Genomic DNA, 15,568 nt, shown 5'->3' on the forward strand with positions numbered 1-15,568 from the left:
CCCACAGGCCCCCCATACCCACAATGTCCTCAGTTCCATGTGATCAGACCTGAGTTGCACGCGCGTGTTCAGGCTGCCTCTCCTCAGCATCAGCTCTGGGGAGTGATCAACATTCCTTTTCTAGGTCGCTGGTTTCGTCAAGCACGGAGCCACTGGAAGCCACTGGGAACCACCGGGAACCGCTCGCACTCCTATTCTGCCACTGCAGGAGAAGCCAGCCAAGTCTCCAATTAAGCCGCCCTTCATCAGGACGCCCATCCTCCATCGGATCTGGAGCAGTCATCTCGCATTCAGACGTCTTCCCTCACACTCGGTACCCAGAGTCCCTGAAGAAGCCGAGGAGAGACAAGGAAAGATTGTTTCCTGATTGCCGGCAAGAGGAAAGAGGGGGAAGGTCTCTGAAATATTGAAGAGAGAAGCGGTCTCGCTGGAACGAGGAGGTTTTGTTTTGTTTTATATTTGATGGTGATAAACCCCGGAGTTACACGGGTCTTCCATTTAAATCACAGAGATGTCAGAGTCGATGAGAATTCACCCAAACGCTCCCATGACTTTTTCAAGACGGGGGGGTGTTTACAGGCATCTGCTCATCAGGGTTAGGTTTGATTTATGCAAAAACGGTGCTCTTTAATTCAAAAGATCAGAACTTTTAATTCAGCAGATCCGGATTACCTCTAGAGCTTTTATATAGGCCAGGAAACCTTAGCGGTGACACAGATACAGAATCCAGCTGATTGAAATGTTTTTCTCACTAGAGAAACTTTGTTCAAGACCCGAAGATGTGGAGGGAGTTCAACGGAGGGATGTGTTTGGATTGTTTAGGTGTCAACAAGTCGCGTCTGCAGATGTTCAGAGTGTACGTGTACCTGCCTGCACACTCCCACCACCTCCGGCAGGAAACAGCTGTCGCCATGGTGACGGACAGATGCCTCTCTCGAGTGGATGCTGCGTCTTCGCGTGTTGCATTTGGAAAAAAAGGATGATCGGGGGAGCGGGCGGCCTCGCCGGGGTCCGCCTCTGTGTGGTCGGATTGCAGTTTTTAGAAGAGGGAAGTGGGAGCAGCAGCCCGGCGCCGGCAGCTGTTCCCAGAAAAGTTGTCTTCACCTCTGCAAACCGGCAGGAACAGACGCCTCTCCTACACACCATGTGGAAGGGGACCTTTTATCCAACACACGGGTCCATTTTTGATTCAGACTTGGATCCAGACGAGTCACAACAAACAATGCAGCCAACTGTCGCCCTCAATAAAACAACCCAGCCTCCCAAACGTGTGTTCTAGTGCTCAGAAATCACAATAGCCTTCAGCCATCATTGTGGTGGTGGAGCGATGGACTGGGCACGTCCCAGCATCCGCCCAACTCAGAAATAAAACATGCTTATGTGAATGGAGTAAAATATTGACGTTTTTGGTATCATAGCCAGGAATCAGTGGCTCTCACAGGCTGTGATATAGGCTCCAGACTGTGGGCTGTTAGACGTGGGTGGTATCATGTCCTGGAGGGGTTTAATAAAACATTCAACAACATCGAGGCGTTGGCCTACTGACCTCTAAAATAGTCCTATAGTCTTAATGTTAATGGGAACTGAAATAAACATCACGTGAGCATGAGATTGAAGGTCCTGCAGGAGTGCAAGTGCTGTACCTTCTCTGCATGTAAACACACACACACACACACACACACACACACACACACACACACACACACACTTAAACTTACATATCAAGCCGAGCATGCAGTAGCAATTAAATGTAATCACTTTCATTTATAATGCAGAGGAATAATAACACAAAGATGATTTTACAATGTGAGATAAATGTTGTTGTTTGCTCAGGGTGTGAATTATAGCAAAAACACACGTGCACGTATATATGCGCGTGCGCACACATACACAGAAAGAGAAGGCTAGGGAGAGAGAGAGAGCAAAGTGAACTTATAAATATAGCTGCAGTGCTTTTAACAGTCAGGTTTGGCTTTTTAAAAAGCCGCTGGACCTGTAGCAGCAGTGAGCTGAATCATTGTCTGTGCTCTGTGGCAGCAGCAGAGATGATGGGACGCCTGGGAATTCATCCCTCCACCCCACTCACCAACACCATTGGCTGTTTTCGCTAACAGCCTCTGAGGCCATAGTGGGGGCTTCTCATCTAAATATTAATAATGCCTCGGTGGTGCACCCACATATTAAAAAAAACAAAAAACAAGAAGGGACACGAGGAGGTGGAAGGGCAGAATCTAATTAAAACGCTGGCTAATAACTTCAGCGCTCTGTTATCATATTGATGTGGCGGCCTTGGCCATAAGCTCTCGGAGCAGGTCGATGACGGAGAGAGAGAACCTGGAGTGGAGCTGCGCTAGGATAGCATTAGGATATTAGGACTGTGTGGGTTTGTCACTGACTTTGTACTCTTTAATGTGTGTGTGTGTGTGTGTGTGTGTGTGTGTGTGTGTGTGTGTGTGTGTGTGTTTGAGAGAGGTCACTTTGACCTGTGTGCATTGTAGTTTTTGTGTCTGTGCCTCGCCTCAGCCTCTTTTTTTTGGACCAGCAATGATTCCTCCATCTTCTAAGTGGAAAACAGCTAATTAAAACCCACTTCAGCTAACAGGCTGTCTGGGACGGCGCTAATGTTGCCACGTGCTGGTTCCTGCTCACCATTTCCGCTCCGGCACGCCATCATCGCGGCTATTTCCCGCCTCCCCCGCTGCATCTAATCATTCAGATGGAGGAAATGCGTCGGCGTACGTACGATTGTGACTGTATTTCCATTATTCTACGGTTAATTGTGCACGCCATCGCATTAATCAGGAAGATGCTTAGTTTTTATAAATGATCCTCCTCTTGGTTGTGCATTCTGTCGATGCAGAATGAGACATTCAGACTGTTTTTGTCTTTATCTTTGCCTGCTGGTAAAGTGTTTGCTGACAGCTGCTGGAGACAGAATCTCCACAGTTACCAGGAGAGAAACCAAAACATTTCATCTCCTCTCATTCATTCACTGTCTTAGAAATGATTTTGGTTTAAATAAAAGGTAAATAATATTGAAGATTAAGAGCCACCCCCAATACAAATCTGTAATATCAAAATAGAGTTTTAATAATTAAATGTTTGGTTGGGTTTGCCGAAACTTGCCTAAAAATTAAAAAAATCCTTCTGGAATTATGGAAACAAGGTTAAAATTTAGGGGTGGTTACTATTTGTTTTTATCAGGTTAATAAAAAAGTAAAAGATGTTGCAGAATTGTTTTTATTGACCTTGTTTTATTCTTGTTTAATTAGTCTTTATATTCCCCACATTGAGGCCCAGACCTCAAACCTGAAAAGTATAATAATTACTTCTAAAACATCCCATGAAATTACATAATCCTAAACGGTAAAAGCCATGATGAGGTTTGTAATTTGTCCTTTTAACACTCCCCCAGGACAATAATTACCAGTCTCCTGTATAAAATAAACCATTCAAGCATCTCTCAATTCTTGCTGCATCCATATCATTTATTCTAAAAGTGTTTGATTATTTTACTACATTTCAAACAAAGAAAGAGTCAAACCAACACATCAAATCTCCCGAGACCATCAAAATCATTTAGATTTCATTTAACAATTGACAGGGTTTGGTTGTTTTTTCCCCCCTAAATCTGATATAAAGCTTCAGAGACGTGTGGGCTGTCAGTCAAATTCATCTACACAGCTTCTCCTCTCAGTAACGAAATCCTCATTATAAAAGTCAGACGAGAATAGATAATTGTCTCAAAAACCTGCCTTGGTTTTCTAGCGTTTCCTTGTTATTGCAGCTCGTCCCCCCAGAGGCCGGGAGAGGAAATGCACCGATCCCCCCGCTGTTGTTAATTAAAGCTGTCAATCACAAACGGAACTCTTTTCTCCTTTCTCTCTGGGTCTGTTTGTCACTCTGATCAAAGCTGTGATGAAAACAGAATCCAGCAACAGAGCAGTTCATGTCATTTTAATGAAACATTCTTGAATGCAAACTTTTCGCTGTTGTTTTTCCTTTCACGCCCATCATTATTCATTCCTCATGCTGTTTCAACACAGTTCTTTCTTCTTCCACTGTACCTGTGGCACAGATTTTTGACAGTTTTCTTCTGATATTTGGTTTTTAGCATTTGAATGTGAGGGAAATCTCCCCCCCCAAAATAAGAGAAAGGCCATTTTCGGTGTGCATCATCTGTCTGAGACCCCAGGGAGCAGCTCGACAGGACACTTGGAGACCAGCAGGAGCGAGTCTGTGTCTGAACCCACGAAAATAATCTCCTCTCAAGCCTCCAGCTTCAGGTTGATGAAACAGCTCGTCACCATCACAGGTGAACCTCCGGTGCTCCCTCCTCTAGACCCTTAAATACCAATAAAATCTGTCATATATATCCAGTACTTCAGAGGTCTGTGTGTTTCTATCATCCTGCCCTCACTCACTTATACCATCACTCACTTGGATATCACGGATCAGCTGCAGAAAAACACCCCTGTTCCTGTCTGAAAGGGCAGGAAATCAATAGTGCTGCTGGTCCCCGACAGGAAAAAGATTTAATTGAAATTCAACATCCCTACGTGATGGTTTAGCAAATGAAATGTTGCTGCATGTTTGTTAATGGGGCTGTGAAAGTGCAGTGTTGCATTCGCCATCATTCAGACGTTCAACAGAACACACCTGTGTGTGTCTGTGTGTGTCTGTTTTTCTCCTCCTTGACGTCTGATTTTTTAACAATCATCAAACATCAGAATCAATCGAATCCGGCAAGTAAATGCTGATCACTCAGTGGTTGCCGAGGGCATAATCGGCCGTCGGCAACCACTGTGGTCAACCAGAGAGGCACAAACAGGAAGAGTAAAAGTTAACGGACAGCTCGTTCGCCAGCAGCACCTTTAGAGCTTTCAGGCCTCCGTGAACAAAAGGAAGGAATAAAAGTTAGAATTTGTGTCACATGTTGAAAGAAGAAGGAAAAAAGGGGACATTTACACCAGAAATAACGCTCCGATAAGAAACTGTCATATAAAAACGACTCCGCAGCGAGTGGAGTTTGGCCGCTAATTTAAAACAAATGCTCTCTTTAGACACCAGCTGATGTTCAGCAGGGACTTTGTGTCTGGTGTGTCTGGAGTTTGCTGACATTTGTCGTACTTCAGCTGAAGGTGAGGCCGATACAAATGAGCCTTTTATATTCAGTGTGGGGACAATACGCCCCCCCCACCCACCCAGACCTGCGTGTCAAAAGCCGACAGTGGAAGCATTCAGTCCCTCTCCTGTTAAATGTGAGTCCGTGGAGCCTCGGAGTAGATAAGGTCTGAGAAACGGCTGCGAGGGAGGGGTGAAAGGGCCGGAGAAGTGCCAACTCAGGCTCTCTTTTCTGAGGGTCCTGCCAAGGCCGCGCTGAATGGATGCCAATTATCCTGCCCAACAACGTTGGGGAACAATACTTTAATGACGTGTCGTCTGTTGAAAAGCCGCCGAGCTCTCAGGAGTTAATTGGTTTTTAAAAAGCATTATAAAATCCCATCGCAGCGACTCTTTCACTCCTCCGCCTGACAAAACCGCTAATTGTTTTAAGTCCGACTGTGAGCGTCTACGCTCAATTTCAGTGTTTGACAGCAGAGATGAGCCGGGTTCCCTCTTTCCTTTCCGGGTCCTGGGAGAGAATGAGTTTACTCATATTTAGGAAGGTGACAGAAATGATTCTGTAGAAATGGTTATTTTGGGAATCTTTTTTTCAATACACCGTTAAAGCCAAGATCAGCGTGTGTCTAATTTCAACAGTAAAGCCACATTAATTCAAGCCCAATCAGACGAGCGGCTGACCTCCTTGCTCTGCTACACGACCCCGTCCAGGCGTCAGAGCTCATTTCCACTCTGTAGTCAAGGAGGCTGCAGCCGCCATTGTGTTGCCTGACATTTGACATACAGGAGGTTAAGGGGATACAATAGATCCACCGTGTACGGAAGTCACTGAGACTGGAGGGGAAATATAAAGGAGAGAAGTGGGCTTGGAATTAATGCCCAGCACGTATTTTTCTATCTCCCGGCTCCATCCTTTTTCTCCCCCATCCTCTGTCCTTCAACAACAACAGTGCAATTACATTTCTGATGATAATAAAAGCCCTTTGCACAAAGCCCCATGCCTCCTGCAGGGAAAGGTGCTTTTGCTCTTGTGATGTGGCAGCTCTCACTCCGCTGCTCTTCTCCACCCCCAAAGGACAAAATAATGTGTTAAATCTTTTTGGTTTTGCAGCATGATACACGCCAAATGCAAGTTTAAAATGAAAATACATTTTCTCACATGTTTCGGGGAGCAGCCGCGTCATTTCACTTCCCAGCAACTCTGTCTTAACCCCCCCCCCCACCGTCTGAAAAGAAACAGCACGATCCGCACTTCCCAGCCTGCAGCTCTTGAAATCAATTGGACAGATAGGAGCAGAATTAGCGGCGGATCAGACCAAATTTAGCCTGATGAAACGGCGGGCTGCGGCGGGCTGCGGCGCCGCGGCGGGCGCGCTGGTGTGCGCGGGGGGAGGACAGGAGCAGAAACAATGGAAAAGCCATAATGCTCCGAACAGTGGGATCCCGGCTCCCCCTCCACCTGGGACGCAGAGGCAGAGGATCCCCCCCCCCCTGACCACAGCCCAATTAAATCCTGCACACGCGCGCACGTGCACACGCCTCCACGTGGAGTGACCCGCTTCCGTCATGAATATGCATGTATTGGAAGAATGCTAATAAAGCCCTCTCGACTACAGAGAGCCGGGAAGACGGAAAGACAGCCGCAGACAGGCGGACAGACAACAAAGACGGTGGAAGTGGGAACAAAGGAAGAGTCCTGGATGAGGCTGCGCAGATTCCTCCACTGATTCCGCCCGTCCTCTCCGCGTCTTCTCTCCGCTCCTTCGCCTGATTTAATGCTACTTTTGACAGACTGTTCGTGGCCCTTCTCATCTGCATATTTGTGACTCTTCCTCTGCTTCATCCACAATAATCAAAATGAAGAATACAGCAATAAACTCACAGCTCCCCACCCCACCCCAGGATGTAAAGGTAAATGAATCATTCGCACACGCTCCGTAAATATCTCCCCGTAATCAGGAAGTGGATCTGCGAGGCAGTCTGCAGCAGAGACCGCATAAATATTAGATGAAGCAGGGGAGAGGGCTGCCCAGAGGACACTGGTGGTGTTCCCAGCACGCACACGCGCAGGAGTGGAGAGAGCAGACTCTATTAAAGGAGCATCCCGGCCTGGTTAACAAGCGGGTCTTGAATGGACTCTTGTGCAGGGATGTCGGAGCAGCTGCAGGAAGGTGAAGGAACAGATGAAGGAAGGAATTCATCACCAATCAACGCAACAGATTTCCCTCAGTGCTTAAATAGAATAAGCAATAAAACGGACGGCTTCATAGATAGTGACATTTAATGCAGGAGAAGTGCCAAGCCAGACGCGGCGTACAGGGGTCTGCTTGTAAATAATTAATCTTTGCTCTTCATGTCTTCTTGTCAGTACAGAAGAGGGGCTTGTATCCTGGCAACGCGCCATGGTTCCCACATGCTGCAGGGAGAGCGAGGCCCTCGGGGGGGAGACAATCTTCAACCTGCCTGCAGCAAAAAGCGCGCACGGCGGCTGCAAACAAACAGACTGCTACACGAGCGCGTGCACGGCAGAAGCGATACCGACGAGATGTTTGAACACACACACACACACACACACACACACACACGCACACACACACACACACGAGTGTATACACGACCCAATGCTGCTGCCCACGCGCGCACACACCTGTTATGGATGCTGTGACTCCACCGAAATGCTACTGTTAGTGTGTGTGTGTGTGTGTGTGTGTGTGTGTGAGGCGCGCGGGGGGGGGGATTTATGGCGCAATATTGACAGTTCATATCAATTAATTTCTAACTTACTCTGGTGGAATTCAGAAATTGTAGAAAAAAGAATTTAAAGTACAAACCGACTGAGAATTTCAAAGAACGGCTGATCCATTTTTATCAGCTTTTACCGCAGCAGTGTATTTCTGTGCATGTGACAGGATAAAATCCTTGAGTTTATATGGCACAGATGTCTGGCCTTCTGACCAGCCTTCAGATATAAGCAAGGTCTTGATTTAAAATGCTGTATATTCACCAAATCTGGGTTTTTGGAGAGCTTGAGCTTCAGTTTACAGAGCCGTTGCTAATGTTGGATGTTTCCAAGCTTTCAAAGGCAGGAGAAGAGTGCAGACATTTTTATTTAAGGAGGTGAAGTCCATCTTTTCTCCTTGCGTGAGTCATTTTCAGCCACGGGAGTCTGCAGACGTCTCAGCTGTGAGTCTCTCCTGTCCATATTCATCACTGAGCCCGAGGACAGCCTGTCCAGTGGACCATGACCCCACTGGGCGCATCATTAGCAGCACCTACACGTGTCCGCTTCCCACCAACAGAAACAACAGAACGTGGCCAAACATGTACGGGTGCACCCTGATGACGTGTGCTACAGACGGGGTTGTGGTCCCGTCGTACCCAAACCCAGCTAATTATTGCTGATTATTTTCGCCTTCAACATGACTAATCACCGCCCAGGCCAGAGATTTGTACATTAACGCCACAATGAGCCTGGAAATTAGGGACATTAGCACGTACCTGCTAAAAGCACGTGACTCCCATTTTTCATCCCTGTTGCCAGAAGCGCATTTTGTCTGTGTGGAGGACCGTCAGTTCAGCCATGTGAAGGAAAGAAACATGAAAAGGAAACAGTCATTTCTGGAGGTTTTCTTTCAGTTTGTGTCACAATGTCAAAGTTTCAGTCCTTGTTTGTAGAAATTTATTTAATTGAATTACATATAAGAGACACACTTGTGCGCACGCAAACTCTCTCTCTCTCTCTCTCTCTCTCTCTCACACACACACACACTTGCTGCCGAAGGCCTTCCCTCTCTGGTGGGTCAGGGTAATTATTATTCTAATGGCCTCTCAGTCAGATGCAAATAGCTCTAATGGTGAAGCGAGAGATGGGGGAGGGAGGAGAGAGGAGAAAAGGAAGCGCACAAAATTAGATTTGCATTTTTTGTTAGAGAAATATGTGATGGGTAGTGGCAAGAGGATGATGACGATGTGTGTGTATGATTCCTTCGTGTGCTTGAGTGCTTTTATATTTTCCTACAGTCACTACTCTCTCTCTCCCTCTCCCTCCTTTCAGATTAGAGAGCCTTTTATTTCAGATGCAGCCATTTTGAATGACAATAAAACCTATTTATACACTCACTTACGCCTGATGCTGTTGCTGATTAACAGTATTGATAATGACTATTACTACATCAGGAATACAAAGCATCAGTGTTGATCCTTCCACCATCTTAGATCTTCACATGATCCGAATCAGTGCTGATCCTTTAGTCCATACGGGCTTCTGATCACCTCCTGGGTCGTTTTTGTTCCTGCTTTCGCTCGCTTGTGGCTCATGTTTGTGCTTTAATAATCACAATTTCGCACAATTTGATTTCTTCGTGTTGAAGCTGATAATTCTTTTCATCCCTAAAATCACAACAAGGACAAACTGTACGTTGTCTTTTATAGAAAACAAGAGATGCGATTATTCCATTGATGGGGATTTTCACTTTCTTTGGGCACAAAGAGAAGAGTGTAATAAACCCGCACATGTGGGGCTCATTAGGAATGCTGTCATTCACTAACACATTTCGCTCTTCCAGCAGCAGAGCTTTAATTGTCGGTAGGTGGAGGGAAACGACCTTGTGAGGCTATTAAAGCCCAGAGAGGCGATGTTGTAACAGAACAAAGCTGCTGGCAGATAAACAGATAGTTTGTGATAGTTCACGAGTGCGTTTATGGATCCACTCTCAGCCAGACTCTAGCGGCTCCAGCCTTTGTTTCCGTGCTGGAGCGAAGATCTGTGCCGAAATACTTCCTGATCGGAAGGCTTGAACCGCCACCGAAGACTTGTCAGGGCTCTTGAAAAGAAAGGAGCTATTAATTTCAGCAAAAAAAAATATTTATTTTTGAACAAATCCGAGGTGCCCTGGAACTCTATGGAAACCAAAAATTTCCAAGGTTAAAATATTCATTTACAGATTAAAGGCCATTCACCAAGCAGCGTACTCTCAGAACAAACATGTTTTTAGGTTTATTTAATTAAGCAGATAACTTGTGGAATTCTAATCATTTAATTTGAAAATCCAGAGATTATTCAGGCATAGGAGTGAGAAAATTGATTAAAGTCATGGATGATATTTAATGGAGATCACCTCTGCACCTCTGCGTTATCCTTTTGTTTCTGTCTATGTTTCAATTCTAAAGATCGAAGAACATCCGTGGATCGATCTCGGGCGCCTCTCTAAAGCGATCGCACTGCGCTCACCTCTGCCCAGAGTGATTTCCCACAGATTCCCGGTCACCATGGTGAGACGGAGCCTGGGAAGCAGCATTCCTTTAGGAAGTGGGACGGGAAGCTTTCGCCACAGAGAGGCGATTGTTTATTCAAGACTGGGCACAAAAACAGTGAGATGGAGCTGAAAGAGAGGAGGAGATGGAGGGATGTGGGGAAATAAGAGGGCTTGAGAGGTTTAGAACTCTACTATTGAAGTCTTTGATCTTTCAATAAATGAAGGTAAAAGCTCAATAAAATGGTTTTTTTTACATGTTTGTGCTCTGTAGAATCACTGCATATGCAGATTTGCAGCACCTGCAAGCCAATATTTTTCTATTTCTTTTGGTGCTCCAACAGAAATAACATCCTAAATTCTAAAGTAAACAGTCATTTGACTTATTTACTCCTAAAACCCATCTGCCCCACGGATGCTAGACTCAACTTTCTATCACTTAAGAGCTATAAAACTGCACCCAAACGTGGCGAGCGGCGTCACCCCAGAGGAGGAGGAGGAGGTGAAGGCTGCAACCCTGCTTTCACACGCACGTCGGTCCCAGCTCTCCATTCTGAAGTGAAGAACGTATCTGTCCCTGCCAGCTCTTCACCATTGAACTCTCTGCGGCAGAATTCAAGTCCCCGGGCTGTGACAGCTGTGGGCCCTGAAGTGGTGTTTCCCAGAGAGCCGGCCAAACATTCCTGGCTGCTCTGGCCTCACAATGGGCACAATAACTTCCAGCAACAGCGCGGCGCTCAGCTGACGAGAGGAAGAGGACAAGCGGCGGCCTTTTCTCCCCCACGAAGGCCTCAGATATCTGGCCGGCTCTCTCCGCTCTCCCTTTCTTTCCCACATCTCCCCTCGTCTCGCTTTGCCTCGCGTTTGAGAAACGTTATACGGTTCTGAAACGCGACTCTGTCGTATGCTTGGCGGCGCTGCCCGTGCACCGTGCAGGGCCCTCCTTTCCGTGCACTCTCCTCTGAAGTGCGGCTCAGTTCATCCGGAGAGAATGTTAAGAAATGAAAGAAGTCAGCTAAATGAGTCCCGACAAAGACCGTCGCCGCGACAACATAACCTGCTCGTGGTAGCAGACTTCAAACCGCTTCTTATTGTTTTTACGGCTTTGACGCGGCGTCAGCCAGATCCCCGCTCTCCCGCTGCAGATCACATATCAAGCTAAACGCACAGCTTATGCCGAGCTGCCAAGCTTTGAAATGTCACATCAGTGCGTGATGCATTATTCCGACGCCGGCGCCTCGTTCCCTCGGAGTGGGGGGAGCATGTTTCAGCCCCGGCGCATTTGCTAGTTTGTCAGCAGGATTATGGAGAATTTGCGCAAATCCCTGAACGGAAGAAAGGAAAGAAACCATTCAAATCAGAATGAACGTGAAATCTTTATAATTTTTTCTGAACAAGTCAAAATATAAAATCCGAGCTTCTGTTATTCTGGCGTTGTTGCTGGACGTCTTTGACTACCTGTACGGCAACATTGCAGTTTTATGATGTATTTTGGCCGCTGTTGTTTTCAGCCAGGCTGTAAAAACCCCCCCCCCCCCCCAACCAATGACTTGGAGGACACACTGAGCCCCAGCGCGTCAAGCTAATGTAGAAAATGCCTGTTTTTACATTTCTCATGGATGCATCGTCCCTGGATGACCTCCCTGGACGACCTTCGCTTCTCCGTTTGTACGTTCAGGCCCCTCCTCATATAAACAGCTTGCCCTTTCGTGCAGTATTCAGCCTTTAAACCTGCAGCATACTAATTTGTCTTTGGGTAACAGGGGTTTTAGGAAGCACGAGGCATAACGCAAGGCAATTTATTAGTCTAATTTAAAATGTCTGTCAGCAAAACGCTATGGGAGGCAGTAACCAGCTCCATGATGACAGCCGTGTGAATGGAGAATGTCATCTTATAAAGTGGATACGTACACCCCTGTTTATAATGCTGCAGGAGGCTTAAGACGCCGACCTGTGGGTGGGGGGGCTCTTACACAAATTCACATAGATGCCAAAACATGCACAAACACACACCATCTGAGTGGACTGATCACCAGAGGTTCATTCATTGCTCGCCGATCTCTGGCCTGAACTCCACTTGGCCTCCAGTTTGTGTGTGTGTGTGTGTGTGTGTGTGTGTGTGTGTGTGTGTGTGTGTGTGTGTGTGTGTGTGCGTGTGTGCGTGTGCTGCTGGCATCCTCCAGTTCCTGGCAGCGGTCTGTGCTGTCACAGCATCTCTATAGCGCCGGTGTCACCTTTCCAGCTCTCGCCTCTTGTTTCTCTGACTGCAGCGTGTGAGCTAAACTCAGCCAATCATATGGTTTTATCACCGTTTTCTTGTTGCTTTGCTTCCTTTTGTTGCTTTGGACGATCAAATTTCATGTTTTTCTTTTGCTTTCGTCCCATCTCACTGCCCTCCCCCTGCAGCCTCCTCAGGCGCCAAACAACTACACTTCAACAGATCCCAGGTTCAGGTTTGTTGTTTCAGTCCAGGTGTTTGCATCTGTACAAGTGTCTGGAGTCATCTCTCCGTTACAGCTGGGGGTGGCCAGGTCCCAGCAGTTGCCCCTATGACCACTATCGGGGGCAGGCGGGTGTAAATCCACAGACACGGAGCATGTGGAGACACTCACATCACCTCCTGCCTGTGAACACACCACCGTGCACTGCCCTCCTCCATCACTGAACCTCTTCTCTCTATCAAGTGCAAATTGTTCCTGCGGAAACAGGCAGATAGAGCTTTTGTTCATCAAGAGAGCCTGAAATAACAGAGGTCAAACTAGAGCCAGATTCTGTTTCCTGGTACTTCTCTCCACATTTGTGGTTAAATGAATATGCACGGCCAAGTGTGCACGGCCTACGAAATAATGCTGGTTAGATCTCACAATTCCATTCCTCATAATAAAACACATAAATACCACCACAAAATGCATGAAATAAAGAAGATCCTTGGAGGCAAGAACGTGAATGCCACAGAATGCCAAAGAAGCTGCCCTGCTCATTACATGATATTTAAGAGAGAACCACTGAAATCACTTGGCTAATTCTGATGTTTGGAGGAGTAAACAAATGAGCTACGTAATTATGAACTTAATTAGCTGAAGTGCTTGGCTGGGAGAGAGAGAGACAGAGAGCGAGACAGAGACTGGGGATAGCTTGCTTCGCTTTACTGTTACTTCCTGCATCTAATCGAATTTACAACATTAAAATCAGCCCATGATGTTGAAGGCGAACACGGATGGTTTTGGTACTGTAATCAGAGTGAGACAACTTACAGGAGCGAAACCAGCATTTGCTTTCATCGATAATATAAGTTGCTGTGGAAAAATCACAACAAGATTCTCCATTCTACTCAAATGTCCAAAAAGTCATGATAATGAGCCAACATCCTCTAAAGTGAAGCATATAAATGGAACCCAGCCCTCATCTCCTCAGTATTGACGCTGGCACTCATCAGTTAAAAAAGAATTATTTTTCTCTGCAGAGAGTCAGAAAACAACAGTACAGAGTGAGCACCCCCCCCCCCCCCCCCCCCCCCCCCCCCCCCCCCCCACCAGCAGCACACACGTCAATCATCAACTGTTTCTGTGTAATCTGGGGAATGACAACACATGAGACTATTTCCTCCCACACGGCACATTTTTCTTTCCTCGTGAACAAAAGTTTAATTAAAATGAAACTTTGGCTTGTTTGCATTAATTCCACTAAGTTGCCGCTGTAACATATGGACATGAGCCTTTTAATATAATTAATGTCATTTATTTCACCACAATAACTTGTTTTCAACGTGTTGCCTGGCGTTTTTCTTTATTACAAATTTATTTTCTTTGCATTGGCTATATGGCCACTCGGATCTCTCTCTCTCACGCACTCACTCTCTCACTCACTCAGACACAAACACACTTACACACACACACACACACACATACACACACACTGGTTCAACGTGTAGCAGCATCTACTGTAAGTCAATAGAAAGGATGACAGCGAGGAGAACTGTTGCCCACCAGTCATTCAGTCTAGACTCCAGATGTTGGCAGAACATAACCCAGCACACGCCCACCAACTCTGCACCCACACACACACACACACACACACACACACACACACATACACACACACACAGTAAACATAACAGACATCAAAAGGTATCATCTCTGCCAGATGTCACAAAGTGTTGATAGAGTCGCACCATTGTTGGGGGCCAGCATGTGTGTGTGCGAGTGTGTGTGTGTGTGTGTGTGTGTGTGTGTGCATATTTAAAGCAAAGCCTGGGAGCAGCTTGAGAACAGTAGCACCACACAGCAGGAGTCAGTGGGCTGCTCTGTTTGACGAGGCGCTAAACGCTGTTGTTCTTTTGAATGTCTAATTTGTTGCCTAAACACATGCACATCTTCAGCGTCTGAGTGATGATTACGAGCGCCGAACACTGCGGAAGACAGTCTTCTGTCATCAAAAAGCCTTCAGACTGCAAATATTCCCTGCAGTAGGTATCTGGGAAATCACTGAACGTGATTGATAAGCACTTGCTTGACTTTGCTGATACATGAAAACACTCAGGATTTATGATGCAGAGGAGAAATCTGTCTTAATTGTAAAGGTTCCTGCAGCTTTACTTTTGCTAAGGAACCTAAACTGGTTATGTTGGACTGCATAACAGTTCTTAGTGGGATAAAGATATAGATATCAGAGTCTTGACCTCAAAACAACTGCAATCACCTCATCTGACTTTGAGCTAAACTGACCCTGAATAAAAGTCACAAAAAAAAGGCAAACTGGACCATCGGCGCTCGGACGATGACTGATAACAATGTCAACGGCAGACATGAAGGATCACACCTGCAGCCGTGTTGACCTAACAACACACAGCTAGGCAGCCAGGTGATCTCACACACACACACACACACACACACACACACACACACACGGTAGCAGGAGGTGTTGTTGTCTGGACGGCCCTGCAGTCCATCTGTTGTCCAGCCAGGAGGTGAAGCCGAGGGGAGGGCGAACCTCGGAGGAAGCACTCGCAGTATCGCTCATGTCCAACAGCAGGGGGTGACACCTGAGAGGGAAGCCGTGCACCTGAATCCCAACCTGGCACCTGATAACGTTGACTTCAGCCAGCTCTGACCCAGTTCCTGCTCCCCTGAACAGGTGGTGTACCTGAGAACCTGCCGGGACCTGAAGGTGTGATCATTTTTAGACCTGACCCG

The sequence above is a fragment of the Takifugu rubripes genome, chromosome 7 (assembly GCF_901000725.2).
Source record: "Takifugu rubripes chromosome 7, fTakRub1.2, whole genome shotgun sequence".
Taxonomy (NCBI): Eukaryota; Metazoa; Chordata; class Actinopteri; order Tetraodontiformes; family Tetraodontidae; genus Takifugu; species Takifugu rubripes.